Source organism: Mus pahari, chromosome 4 (genome assembly GCF_900095145.1).
Source record: "Mus pahari chromosome 4, PAHARI_EIJ_v1.1, whole genome shotgun sequence".
Lineage (NCBI taxonomy): Eukaryota > Metazoa > Chordata > Mammalia > Rodentia > Muridae > Mus > Mus pahari.
In genome coordinates this window covers 97,160,285-97,174,024 of record NC_034593.1, presented here as the reverse complement: position 1 = coordinate 97,174,024, position 13,740 = coordinate 97,160,285, and the positions used below count along the sequence as shown (strand labels likewise).

Below are 13,740 nucleotides of genomic sequence, written 5' to 3'. Positions count from 1 at the left end.
AAACCCCTTTCCTTAAAACCTTTATCTGAGGTTTCCTCACCTTTATCTGAGGTTCTCCTTCCTCTCACCCCCTCTCTGCACCTCAGTTGTCTCACTGGGTTTGTTCACATCCTCCACATCCCTTACATCACTCGCTTCTTCCTTCCGTGTACCTCCATCCTGATGATTACCTGGTTAAGTCCACCAGAACATAAGTTCTGTGAGGGCAGGGATCATGATGGGTTTTCCCTGTAACTTCCACAGGACTGCAACAGTGCCCAGCAAACAATAGGCTTGTTAAATACTTGTTAACTAAAAGAACCATCTATTGGCAGAGATCATCCTCAATGGGTATCTTTCGTGTTCAGATGTCTCATGGGCCAAGGAACTGATGTTTTTTTGTTCCAGTAACGCCTGGAGGATCTTTGCACAGTAAACTGGTGGATCTTTGCATAGCCATCTGCTTCAGAGAACAGAGAAGGTGGAGGGCAGTGTTGTTTGCTGTTCAATATGATAAAAATTCTGTCGGGGCAAATCACCTGCGAGTTTTCTTGTAGTCCATTATAAACCATTTAGACTTCCCTAAACTTGAAGCCTTCCCATAGGACTTGAGAATTAAGAGAAACTGATCTGAATATGAAGCATTTCACTATAAGTGCCTTGTTTCTGGCCCTGGGCTTCTGTGTCTTCAGTCATCATCCATAAAACGGTGACCAGCCAGCTAGTTGGACTGAAGTACAGAATATCCCAGTACTCGCTTCTGGTCTTCATCAATTTTCACTAGAACAGTTAAGACGATCTCACTTCCTCCACCCATTCCAAACAGGTACCTGTTTGGGTATACCAAAGGTCTCCTAGAGCAGAGACAATTATGTCAGACTCCCCAAACAGCACTTCCAGCCAGACAGGTCCTGTCACCTCTTGTCATTTGCCAGCTGTTTCCGCTCAGGTAACCACTTGTATGTACATAGTCTACACTTTTGCGTTCACCCTGAGCAAATAAATACATTCCCTCCACAATGGCTGCCTTTCCTCATTTTGTCTACGTATCCCTTGGGGCCAGCATCCTTCAACACCTGTTTGATACCCAGTCACAATTTCCCTCTCTCTTACTGCCCTCGCTAGACTCATCTGTCAGGGTTTTGGGAAACTGAGTTGTGTAGGGGTTGGCCTTGTGGGGTGATAGGATGGAAGAATGCCAGGGGAAGGGGCAGCCAAAGGTGGGAGTCGAGGCACCATCCACGTAGAGATGTAAAGAATAATCACTGAGTGCAACTGGAATCTTGAGAGGGTCAAAAGAAGGTGAGTCTGTAATGGCAGGTGAGGTCCCCAGCTCAGGAGGTCTTTGGCCATGGCAGTTCATTTTCCTGAGAGCAGATGCCCTAACGAGAGCCTTCGGATCTCAAGAGGCTTCTTTCGGCAACCCCTCTCCTGCTCCCTGCCCACCCCTCCGTCTGGGTCCGCCATCAGAGCCTCGCACGCAGCCGGGGAGCTTCTCATTGACGCGGGCCCGCGCGTGAGTCAAGCCTGCGTCACGGCGCCCCGCCGCCAGGGTGGCCTTTCGGAAAGCGAGGGAACAGCGCGCGCCGCGCTCCGCCCAGCTCCGTTCCGCTCCGCAGAGCCGACGCGGACCGGGCGCGGGGACGACGGCACTCGGCCGGGGCCTTCGCAGCCACGCGCTCCCTCAGCGGCCGTATCTGAGCCCCGGGGCGGCTCCCTAGAGCCCCGAGCGAGCGGAGGGCGGGAGCAGGGTTGGGACTGGCGGCGACGAAGGGAGCGACAAGCCAGCTGAGTCGCGTGCGCCGGCGCGCGCAGCTCCAGGTCCCCCAGCCCCGGCTGGGGCCTGTCGCCGCCTGACTCCAGTTGCCCTCGGGAAGGACGGTGCACCCACGACCCGTCGGGGACCACGGCCACTCGGCGGAAATCCAGGGGCCGAGTCCGCGCGACGGCCCACGCGGGACAGGTGAGTCGCTGTTTGCTCCCCGAATGGCATCCCTGGGACAGCCACCGCAACTTTGCTTACGCGGCCCCGCCCCAGCCCGGAAGGCCAGAGGACCCCTGTGCAAGGTGGCGCTTTCTCTGGGTCCACAAGACCCTGCGCTGGCGCAGGGGCTCCTCCTGCCGCTCCAGCCACGGTTGCCTGGCGACAGAGGCCCGGGGCGGCGACGTTCTGGCGCGTCAAGGGTGCACGGCAGCTCCCGCACAGGTTGGACTTCAGCTTTAGCTTCTGGAGCTCAGGATGCCCCAGAACTCCGGAGGTAACAGGACAGCTGCAGAGGCGAGCACTGACGAAGGACCAACGAGGCCAGTTCGGTGGGTCCCTCCGCCTGGAGCGCGCCTAGGGCGCAGCCCTACGGGGAGGCTCCGGCGCCGCTGGAGACCCCAGCCTCAGACACTCGGCCACGGGCCCGTGACCTTGACGGTAACATTGGCTAGAGAAGCAGAACGTTCGCGCCCGAGATGAATATTTAATTCCCAGCCCTAGGGCTGCTCCTCAGTGAATTTGGGGCTAAAGTGGAAGAGCCCTTCCTCCCAGGAGGGAAGCACATCTGGGGACCGAAAGGCAGAGATAGGCGATGTGCACTGGGGGCCACAGTCTAGAGGGGCCAGCTGTCTGGAGAGAGACTTCCGCCACATTTATACCTGTGCAGACAGGGCTCCAAAGGGATGTTCGCAGTACGTCAGGACTGCTCCCCCAGGGGCGCGGCCGCCTGAGAAGGAAGCCTGATGCTTCATCCTCTTTAAAGCCCAAACAGCTCTATCTTGTGTTCAAGTTCAGTTTTAAGGCTACTCGGACTCAGTATCAGTCATGTGGGTTTTATTCTTTGAAAACTTCCTTCCCTCCCTCTCTTCACCCTCCCTCCCTCCCTCCCTCTCTCCCTCTGTCCTTTTCTCTTCCTCGTTAGAAATAGTTTAATGGGACATGTGAATTAGGAGATTTCTACTATGGGAGGCAGTTCACTTGTGAACAAGAGGCAGGTTGGATTGGGTTGGGTGGGGATGAAGAAGAAAGACTGTCATTGTCCTTTTAACAACAACAACAACAAAAACCCTGCCAGGGACTGAGAAAATCCTGAAATGGCTCCATAAAAAAAAAAAAAAAAAAAAAAAAAAAAAAAAAAAAAAAAAAAAAAAAAAAAAAACAAAACGGTACCAAAACTTTAGTATCTATTTTGGTGCACTATGTGGAGCTTAAAAATCTTGTGCCTCCCGCGGTTCTCACTTTATACATCTAGTAAGTTAGGTCCATCTCTTGGGAGAGAAGGACTTTCAGGTCACACCTGGTTGCCCTTGGCTGTGGACAAGGCCATCAGAGGTTTTAGCTCCTGTGTTCCCTTTTCCTCTAATGGAGCAGCTGTGGCTAAGTAGGTGGTTGAGTTGAATAGAGAATCTCTGCAACTTAGCCCATGGTGACTCAGTGCAGGAGGGGAATCTTGCCCACCAGCTCTGATTGGAGTTGGCTTAGCCTGAGTCACACAGAGTCGTGTGTCAGCTGTTTGTGAGTTCCTTGGAGTTCTTTAGCAGGACTCGTGAGCTGGAATGGCCTGAGCTTCCAGGTAGTGCAGGGGTAGCCAAGTCTTCAGAGTAGATCTCAGTCTGCCTGCTGTTAACGAGGGCCTGTTGAACTCTGTCCCCAGGGAGATGGTGAGTACGGCCAGGCTGCAGAGGGGTCCCGTGCTTGTGGTCACAGTTTGGCCTAATGTTCCATCATGTGCCAACATGGTGACCTTGGGCAAGTCACTGCCTCATGGAACATCTGTTTTCAAAGTTGTTAAGGAGGATGCCCTTGGTGCCATATTTCTTACTTTGTGACCAGTGCTAGACATAGCAGGTGCCACCCCGATTGTTGGGTTCCCACCTCTTCCCTTATGGATCTCAGCCAGAGATGATCTCCCTCACCTCAGCTGTGCTCCTAAGCATGGTGTGTGTGTGTGTGTGTGTGTGTGTGTGTGTGTGTGAGAGAGAGAGAGAGAGAGAGAGAGAGAGAGACTCTGTATGACTGAACCCACAACTCAGCTTCAAATGGAGCCAACTCCAGCTCTCAGGTCTCCTCTGGAAGGGGAAGCTGGAACAAGAAGCAGGCTTATGTGCGGTAAGCAGTGTGAGCATTGACAGCGGCTCCTAAGTAGTGTGAACATTGACAGTGGCCCCTGGATGGCTCCAGCGGAAAGACCCTGACTCACTGGCATTATTTATGACTGTGGCCTGTTCCCAGGCTGGGGTACCTGCTGAGTAGACTTCAGGGGTTCTTCCTCTTTGTTTGGGGATGTCTTGCCATCTCCCTTCCTTCCTGTCTTATCTAGAACAGAGTTAGAAGCTTCAAAAGAAAGGCTCAGCAGAACTGATGTTTGCTTTCTCTAGAGAGGAAAGAGGAGAATGGATCTCCCACTTTCTTAAGGGGCTCTGGGATTCTTGTCCTTCTCTTCTATAAATCTCCCAATCTAGGGCTGACCTAAGATGAATTCAGTTTAAGAATGAAGAATGTGACTGGGAGGTAGCGGCACACACCTTTAATCCCAGCACTTCGGAGGCAGAGGCGGGCAGATCTCTGTGAGTTTGAGACCAGCGTGGTCTACAGAGTGAGTTCTAGGACTGCCAGGGCTGCACAGATCATAAGATCCCCAACGTAGCAAGAAAAGGTCCAGATTGACCCATGTGACTCCAACTGGCTACTGAATGTGTGTGTGTGTGTGTGTGTGTGTGTGTGTGTGTGTGTGTGTGTGTGGTTGCATTGCATATTTACTCTGAAGTCAATGCCTTCCATATTTTGTCTGGAAACATTCAATAGAAACAGAGATGAGAGGATTCCAGAGCAGCGGCAGCCTCCTGCCTGGTGCCCCCACCCCAGACTCTTCTGTCCAGTTTTGCTGCAGTTGGACGAGTCATCATTAATCCCTTTAAAACTGCTAAGATAAGCTGCAGAAGAGTTTTAAAAAGAAGGTGACTGCCCGCCCCCCTCCCAACTCCCAAATCCCCAGACAAAGTCTAACTTATCGCTAGCTTCCAGGCTATGCTGCAAGAAATCCTGACAGCTGAACATCTGAGAACCAGGGTGGGAAAACAAAACAAAACAAAACAAAACAAACAGACCTGTGCCAGTGTCCCCAGAGCATCGTCCCAGGCTGCTGGAGGTCAGAAGGAAGCACAACCCTGGATTGCTGTCCTGGAACACAAATGGGGCAGTGCTCTGAGGGAAATGCCTGCTGCCTTCCATTCCATTCCAGTACCTCCCCCTTCTCTCTTCTATACCTGCCCTCTTTTTCTCAGATATTGTCTCGGGTAGCCCAGGTTGGCCTCATACTCACTTAGTAGCTGAGAATGACCTTGAACTCCTGACCCCTCTGCTCCCCAAGTGCCAGGATTACAAGTGTAGAGTAGTACACACATGCTTTTAGGAGGGGAAAGTGTAGTTCTGGACTGCAGCACTTCATGCTGTGGCTGGCACACATAGATAATACTCAGGTTTTTATTGAGGCCTCTGTGCTGTGCTAAATGCTCTATTTACAGGCCATCTTACTCAATCTTCCCCGAGATCCCAGGAGATAGACAGCACTATCTGTAGTTTATAGATGTGGATTTTGAGGTTCTGAGAGGTTAACTAATTTGCTCAAGGTCACTCAGATTAGTGAAAGGCAACCCAAGACTTGGCACTTGCTTCCGTCAGACTTCAAATTGCATATTCTTAGCCACTGTATGATATATTCTCAACAACAAGCTCTTAATAAATGTGGCCGACAGTGTAAGTATTTATCAAAATAAGGTTTATTAAAATCTGTAGACTCTGCTCTTCAAACTAGTGTCCTGGAAAAGAGAGAATTAGGTCTCTACCAATGGGAAACTGGTAGAAAATGAGCAGACTCACACTGCCAAGGCTTAAGGAATATGACATTTGGTTCCAGGCAAGCTAGAATCGAGAAAAAGATGGCAGACTCTCTCTTGGTGCTCCGTTGGCCCACTCCCATCTTTCTCCCCCTGACTTGACCACTCCAGATTTCACTCCCTCAAAGTTTGTCCACTCAGGGCTGGTGCCTGGAGCCAGAAGGTATGAGGCAGAGCAGGTCGGATGCCACCCTGAGAGTCTCTGCATCTGCAGAATCAAGGACAGCAGGAGTGGATGGAGCTCTGGTGTGTCAGGTTTCTCTGCTGGACAGTATGTGCCAGGGATTTGCCGTCTCTGATGAGGCCCGGACCCCGGAGCCAAGCTGCTGGTACACCAAGGTTATTTACTGCAGCCGCTGGCAGGGGCTGGTGAGGGGACGCTTCTCACTTCCTGGTCACTATCTCCTCTTTTCAGGCCTCTACCACTTGTGTCCTTGACTGTTCTGGGAAAAACAGGAGGAAAATAGCTTCCTCCTGCCTATCTGTCTCTTCTCTGAGAAGCTGCCATTCCCAGAGGAACTGGCTCTTCCTGTCTTAGTCTGCCTCCCGTTCCCAAACCTCCAGAGATCTCAAAGGAGACATTCCTGTAAGTAAGGCTAGAGAATTGAAATGTAAGCATTAATGGTCCCCTGCCCAAATCGACAGAGGCTACCCAGAAACCTCGGCTATCTAGAAACCTTTGCTACCCAGAAACCTTTGCTTCAGGGGCAGCCATTTTGTGGAGACACAATCTGCTGGTAATTCTTCTTTCTCCCCCTCTTTCCACAGGTAATTAAAAAAAAGATTGAGACATTCATCAATGTGCAAATTCAGTTATTAAAAAACAAACAATTAGGTATTCTCTGTGCACAGAAAACTCCTATGTGAGAACAAAAGCTCAGAGGCGATATGAATTATCACTGAGTTACTAAAATATCATCTCAGAACCAGGTATGTTTTGTTAGAGAATGGTTCTGGGTCCAGTGAGTCCTAGGCTGCCTCAGTCTACAACTTGGAGTTGAGGTGTAAAGACCTATTTCCTCTGTAGTTGTGGGATGGGAGTGAAGCCAGAAGAACTCTAGATCTAAGCCCTGGCACTGTGTTCTAGAGCTTACCCAGCTGTTCATCTAAAGACAGCAAGTTGCCTCACCCCACCCCATCATTCATATTTATTGGCTTAGCTAGGACTTCTTATGCACTACCAATTTGTCATCCATTCTTTTATTTTCTAATAGAATTCATTGGCCTATACTCCCAAAACTCTGTCAATTGTATTTTTTCTCTGAATAAGACCCCTAGACTTTTGTGGTGTGGTTTAAAGACCCACAGGAGCTCTAAGCAGAGTAGATTGGATGTTCACAAAAGATGTGAATGTCACCCAGTAGGTGGTCCCAGCAGGTGGGGCCAGACGAGAAGTCAGTGAGGACCTAGACCATCTTTTCTCATGAGATCTAAAGGAAAGAGAGCTCAGGTTTTTCTGTTGGGCTGGTTCCCAAAAAATGACTGGTGGGTGCTGTCCACGGTCCTGCCACACCCAAAAGCTAACTGCCTGCTAGCAATTTGGGATTTCCTTACAACAGCTAGGAAGAATCTGCTTGACCAGGCCTCCAAGTGCAGTATTCTATTGGTTTTCGAGAAGGACCCATGGAAGTAAGGAAGCTCTTGAGCTCAGGGAGAAGCCTTGGTCCCTGAGGTTGTTCTTCTGGACCTGTGGGGTGAGTTTGGGTGCACCATTTTGCAAGGCAGCAGGACATACTACAGATCTTCCCAAAGGGTGCTTAACAGTACATATAGTCCAGAAACCTTGATGTCCAAATATCTTGGAATAGGTTGGGGGGTGGCCCAGGGCTGCAAAGCCTCCTTCATTTACCATAATGTTCCAGAGCCGTACTGTGTAGCATGATTTGTAAAACTTTGGAAAATACTGGCACCCGAGAAAGACTCTGCACTACAGAGCTTGGCAGATCACAAAAGCCTCAGCTCTTGCACTGATGGCTGGATAACCTTGTCCATGACGGTGAGAGTTTCTTTGCCTAGGAATCTTCATCCACCAAATGTTGATTGAACTCTCTGTTAGTGAGCTTAGTAGGTCGTTGTTTTAACTTGTTCCCAGTAAGGAATACTTTCTTGCCCAGCTGTCCACCAAGCTGCACAGAGGGCTGGTGGGGAAAGAGATCCCACCCTCCTTATTCTCGGGCAGGAGACACCATGTGGGGATTGTAATTAAGGGTTTCTCATTACTCTTCCTTCAAGAGCTCTTCAGAACTCTGCTGGGTAACTCAGGTAATTGGACACCATGATCCTTCTATGTCTCTTTGAAACAAGAGAAAATAATGAGTTTATGAAAATCCAGGTCAGAGGATTTGGACAGATGCTAGGAGACCCATCTGCCACCATCGTGAGCCCCCGTGGTAGGGAAAGCAGAGAGGAAGGCCTGCAGCCATTCACTTTTGTTTTCAAATCTAATTTTAACCTTTTTCTTTCTTAAAATTGGTATACAAAGAGGTCTTTTATCTGGGGTCTGAAGTGTGCAACAACCTGGCTCCTCGTTTTCTTTTACCTCATGCAGCAGCCCAGGTTGCCACCATCTTTCACCTGCCTTCCCAGTTTCTCCAGTTGTTGAATTACAGACAGCTATAGATCCATTTGAAAATAACTGTGTCAGATCCCATCTCAGCTCACAAATCTCCGAGAGCTTTCTGCTAGCCTCAAAGAAAGCCCAAACTATTTTCCACGTCTGTAGGTCCTTCCTGCTTTGGGCATTCTGTCTCCCGGCCTCAGTCCATCCCAGCATCCCTTACTCAGGGTGCTCTCGCCATAAACCATCTTGTTGCTTACATTCACCATGCACCCTGGTCCTGTTTCAGGGCCTTTGTGCTTTCTGGTTCCTCTGCCTCCCATATCTTCCCAGGAAATCGGAATGGCTCATTCTCTCTGTGTTTAGGCCCCTTTGTTACCTTATCAGAATGTGTTCTTAACAGATCTCCATCTCCTAGCACCCCTCCCCCAACTCCATCCCCTCATATTGGGTTTTATATATCATATATTTACTGGCCTCCCAGCATGAGAATATAAATACCACAGGGCAGCAACACAATTTCCTCTGTCCTTTGTTGTTCCAGAACAGGGCCTGGCACACAGTGTATAGTGTATATTGAAAGAAATAAAGAAAAGGAAGGAAAGAGAAAGGAGGGAAACAAAAAGCAATTTTAAATGTACTTTCAGTAGCGCCTCTAATTGACAGGAATCTGGGTTCCATTCTTCCAGCCCAAGAGGTCAGTGGGAAGTCATTTGAGTATCGATCGCTTGCATGTCAGTGCAAGCTTACCATGTCAGAGGGTTCCCTTGGGACAATTCCATGTCTATTTCAGGGCATACAGGTGGATGCATCTATGTTCCTGGTTGAGCCAAATTCCTACACTGTCTCAACTAAAGGAGGCAGCCAGTGTTGCCTTACAGGGAGTGGGGGGCTCTGTTAACCACAATCCTTATGCTTTCATACACATAAATTAGGAGTGTTCATCCCCGTCTCTCAGGTCCAGAAGCTGGAATCCAAAAAGGCTACAGATGTTCCCAGAGATTCCCTGCTGGTAGATGGCAGAGCAGGTTACATGACTAGACTTCCTGCTTCTAAACCCCATGTCCTCCCAAGACGGCAGCCAAGCTGGGAGTCAGGCCCTGGAGTCAGACCATGACAGTGCAGATCTAGTGGTCTCTATTTTTTGATCATGCGCTAATGGCCTTATTCCATCATTCCAAAAGACATGTTTCTGCTCGCTAGTACATCTGAGAAGCAGGATGTAATATGCAATCAATGTCCATTTCAAAATGGCAGCCAGTCTATGGCAGGGGTGACCTACTTCCATTGGCCCAAGATCCAAGTATTTCTAACTCAATGAGACATAGGCAATCCCTTGTAGCCTGCACTTCTTCATTTTAAAATGTGGCTATCAGTGGTATTTCCAGTTCCGATCACAGGGGTGAGGGTGTTAAGTAGACAATGGCTGAGTGGTGCTTCGCACCATGGCTCCCACAGAGGTGGATCTCGAGCAGTGTGACAGTTGAGGTTTGGTCTTTTGCTTGTATTGTAATGATAAGAACTGGTCCTCAAGGCCCGGTTGCCCCCAGGGAAGAGAGGATCTGCACGTGGTTCCAAATGACACTATGTGACTTTTCCCCTAAGTTTTCCGTGAATGCTGAATAAAGATGCCTACAGCCTATATCTGGGAAGAACTGAGATAGGTGGGGTGTGAGGTCCCCAGAATTAGGGTCTGAAGAGAGCCGTGAGGAGAGAGCAGAAGATGCCAAGGGATAAGAATCTTTAAAACATGGCCATGAGGGCTGGCCGATTGGATTTACTAGTAGCCCAGATGGAATATAACAAGTTATAACTCAGGGTTACGGAAAAGTAGACATAATAACGTAGAGCGTAGATATCTGCCTAGCTCTAGGGCTGATTAAGGCTTATTATAAATATAAAGGTTGAGTGTCTTTGATCTGGGAAGTGAACGATCGATCAAAGTCAGGGTAAAAACCCCCAGACTGAGATTAAGTATTTTCTTCAACATGTGACCTGTGGGCTGCAGCTGTCACTGTCACTGCCACACCTGCTATCTCTTCAGAAGTCCCCCAGAGGGCAACTCAGGACTTCATGATATCAGGATGACCCCATACCTGCGGGGCACCCTGCCACCCATCTTACATACTGAGCACACCGTTCCCTCTCATAGGAAATGGTGAAAAGGAACCGAATGGTCTGGTTTGCACTGGCCACGCCCACGCCCACATCCTCCAGTGCCAGCTTCTCCCCGTCTGGACCATCTGCCCCTTTTCCTGCTTCTTTTCTCTCTTAAATAAGAAAACAAGATTTTAGCCACACAGAACACATTTAGCAACTATGACAGGAAGGTGGAGGGCATCGTAGTAGGTACAGTTGACTCCCTGGCCTCGTTTGTTGTTGGGAACCACCCCATCTTTAGCCCCCTGCATACTCTGTGCCCATCCACACGTATTTCTGAGATGAAGATGAATCCCATCTGTGAGGTGGTGAAGGTGGAGCACAAATGCTGGCTCCTTGGAAAGAGGAAAAAGACAATGGCTCATAGTCAGGCTTCTTGGTGTGCATTAGTCTTTAAGCTATCACCTGAGGACATCCCTGGGGCATGGCATGCTCTTGGAAATCAGAATATTGCATCAGAAAGTGGAAACACTTTTAATCTGTAAAACTAAATCAGACTGGAAAAAATCTGAGAGGAATTCAAAACACAGGTTCATTTTTTTTTCATATTGTATTTATCGAGCATGTATTAATAGAAAAACATCAGAGTTTGGTCTCGCCAAATAGGAGACCAAAACACAAACCCAACAAGCCTATGACATAGAATGATCATAGAAATCCCCCATTCCCTGTATTTGACTCCTCAAGAAGTTTCTGCTCTGTTTTCTCTCATGTGGCAGCCAGATGTCCTTGGTAGGTAAGTGATGGTCTCTATTTTACAGATAAACAAGGAACAGGAGACCGGCTCCCAAGTTCTGGGTTCTCCCCACATGCTCAGAGAGCTGCGTTTGATTAGCACCCTGGTGGGGGCCTGCAGGCTTCTGGTGGGGCTCAGTGTCTCCCTGGTCAACTCTGCTCACTTTTTACCCTGCCTCTCTGTTTTAAAGGCAGCAGCTGAAATTTAAGCATGGAAAGGAGGTTGTTCTCGGAGGGTGGGTAAGCAAAGGACTCCAGAAAGTCCACGTTTTACCCATGGAAATTTGCAGAGTAACATTTGTGTGACAGGCAATGGCTGTACAAGGTACAGAAAAGGGTGGATAAAAAAGCTGACAGCTTGGTTTCTGCATTGAAGGAATGTCTTGTTTGGAAAAGGGCTGCAGCATCGGGGCAGCTGGCTGACGATCCCAGGGAGCCAGGGGGGTCTTACTGAGTATGCTGAGAAGAGAGGAGGAAAGGGCCATTAGTGTTCACTCCAAGAATTACCAGAGGTAATTACAGAGGTCAGGTGAAGAGGTGGACCTAGAAGGCTTCCGGAGGTTGTAGACATGGGAGGGTTTCTGTAGAGGGAGGAATTGAAGGCCAACACTGATGGATGTGGAGGGGATCGAATGTCTTGAGAAGGGCTATGGGTTCTCTTTAAAGGGCAGCAGATCTAGATGACAGTATTTCTAGCAGTTGCTTCTGAGGGCCACATGTAAGGACCAGCACGATGGTAAAGGTACTCGATGCCAAGACTGATGACTTGAATTTGGTCCTGGAGAGCCACAGGGTGGACAGAGAGGACCAACTCCCACAAGTTGTCCTCAGGGCACACATGCATGCACCCATGCACAACACATATGCATAGACACTAACCCAAACACATATACATATAGTATAATAATAATTATTATATATATTTACACACACACACACACACACACACAAATATATGTGTAAAAGGCCATGAGTAGATGGCTAAGAGAAGTAAGTAGGGATCCTACCAAAGGTTCCTAAGCAAACAAAGGACCTGAGGCAGAGCAGGCTGATGGAGTCAGGGCAGAGATGCACACACCTGCAAGACTTCATGACATTTGGATGGAGTCAGAGAGGGAAGATTCAGAACAGAGTTGGCGATCCCTGCAGTCATGTTGTGGGAGAGGAAATCCAAGAAAAGCCACCACCAAACCACGCAGGCTCTGTCAGCTTGCCTTTGGTGACTGTCAGAAACTTGGAGAAAATAGTTAAAAACAATCAGGAGGACAATTTGTATCTCTGAGAGCAGCCTAACCTGTTTTGAGCTGCTTGGAAGCTCAGAGGCTCTGAGGAAATTAGGAAGACTGCTGGGGTCACAACCAGTGGTCACATGGAAATCAGGAAGCCACTCAGTCTTCTCTGAGGGAAAGGAATCTGGGCACATTTTCTTTTTACCAGCAGGTGTTCTTGGACTGGACCTTGGCCTTGCCACTTAACAGTTAGAGTTCTCCATTCCCGCTTAGAGCCTGCCTCAGTGTAAAGGTTTTCCTTCAGAATGACTGGGTCACAGGATGCTTTCCAGGGTTATAAACTTTAGGGAACAGAACTGGGCATACCACAGACTGGAAAATGTGTACACTGTTGTGTGAATTAGTTGGGCTAATTGCCTGCTTTTCCAAAGATGGCATCTTGTTCACCTGGCTTCCCTGAGGAGTTCATGCCTTCAATGACCTTCCTGAACAAGAGCCACCCCAGATCCAGAGGAGCCAACCCAGCATCCCAGAAGAGACTTTCCTCTGTATTCAGTGGCTTTGGGGTGGAGGCCTCAGTGTGGCCCAGGGTGAGAACAGCCCCATTCTCCCTATGGCTGATTACCAAGGTGCTGTGTTTGAACATTTGTTGTGAAGCCATTAGAGCTCTGGCAGGAGATATTTTTACCTGTCTGCCTCCCAGTCTCACTATATGGTTTTTTTTTTTTCTCCCTTCTCTCCTTTAAAGAAGATTCACGGTTCACTGCTCAGTCCTGCTTTTCTCGCATGAGCTATTCTGAGCTGTGAACTACACGGGTTGCTAAGTGACAAGCTGGCACTGAAGTCTCGCTGTGCACTCAGCCCCTCTGTGTTGTGTTTTAAGTAATTGAGGCATTCTTTTCAGAGTACCATCATCTGATGGTACTGCTCTTGAGAGACTTCACAACCTACCCCAACTACTACTACTACAGGGGGATTACTAGAGTATGGATAGACTGGCTGTCAACACCTTCTCACTACACTCCAGCAGGATCTCAGCTGACAGAGTGGCAGGACAGACAGACTGCAGAGCCTGCTGCACCCAGTGCCTGGGTGGGGCGAATCATGCCTTGCTCACACCAATATCCAAGAAGGACACTCGCTAGACATATGCTGGGAGGTTGCACAGAATCCTCACTTACACACTGGGAAACTGCGATC

The 13,740-nt window shown here is 48.9% G+C and overlaps 1 protein-coding gene across 2 annotated transcripts in view; it reads left to right on the top strand.

Moving 5' to 3' along the window:
- The first annotated feature begins 1,529 nt into the window (after positions 1-1,529).
- Slc6a17 (solute carrier family 6 member 17) overlaps positions 1,530-13,740 on the top strand; it is a 49,766-nt gene continuing 37,555 nt past the window's right edge. Inside the window, exon 1 of one of the 2 annotated variants that reach the window (XM_021195911.1) lies at positions 1,530-1,942. The gene's annotated coding sequence lies outside the window, so the exon portion shown is untranslated. Of the gene's footprint in view, positions 1,943-2,165; positions 2,293-13,740 lie in introns of those variants that run through there. The other variant, XM_029537382.1, reaches the window with a different exon arrangement.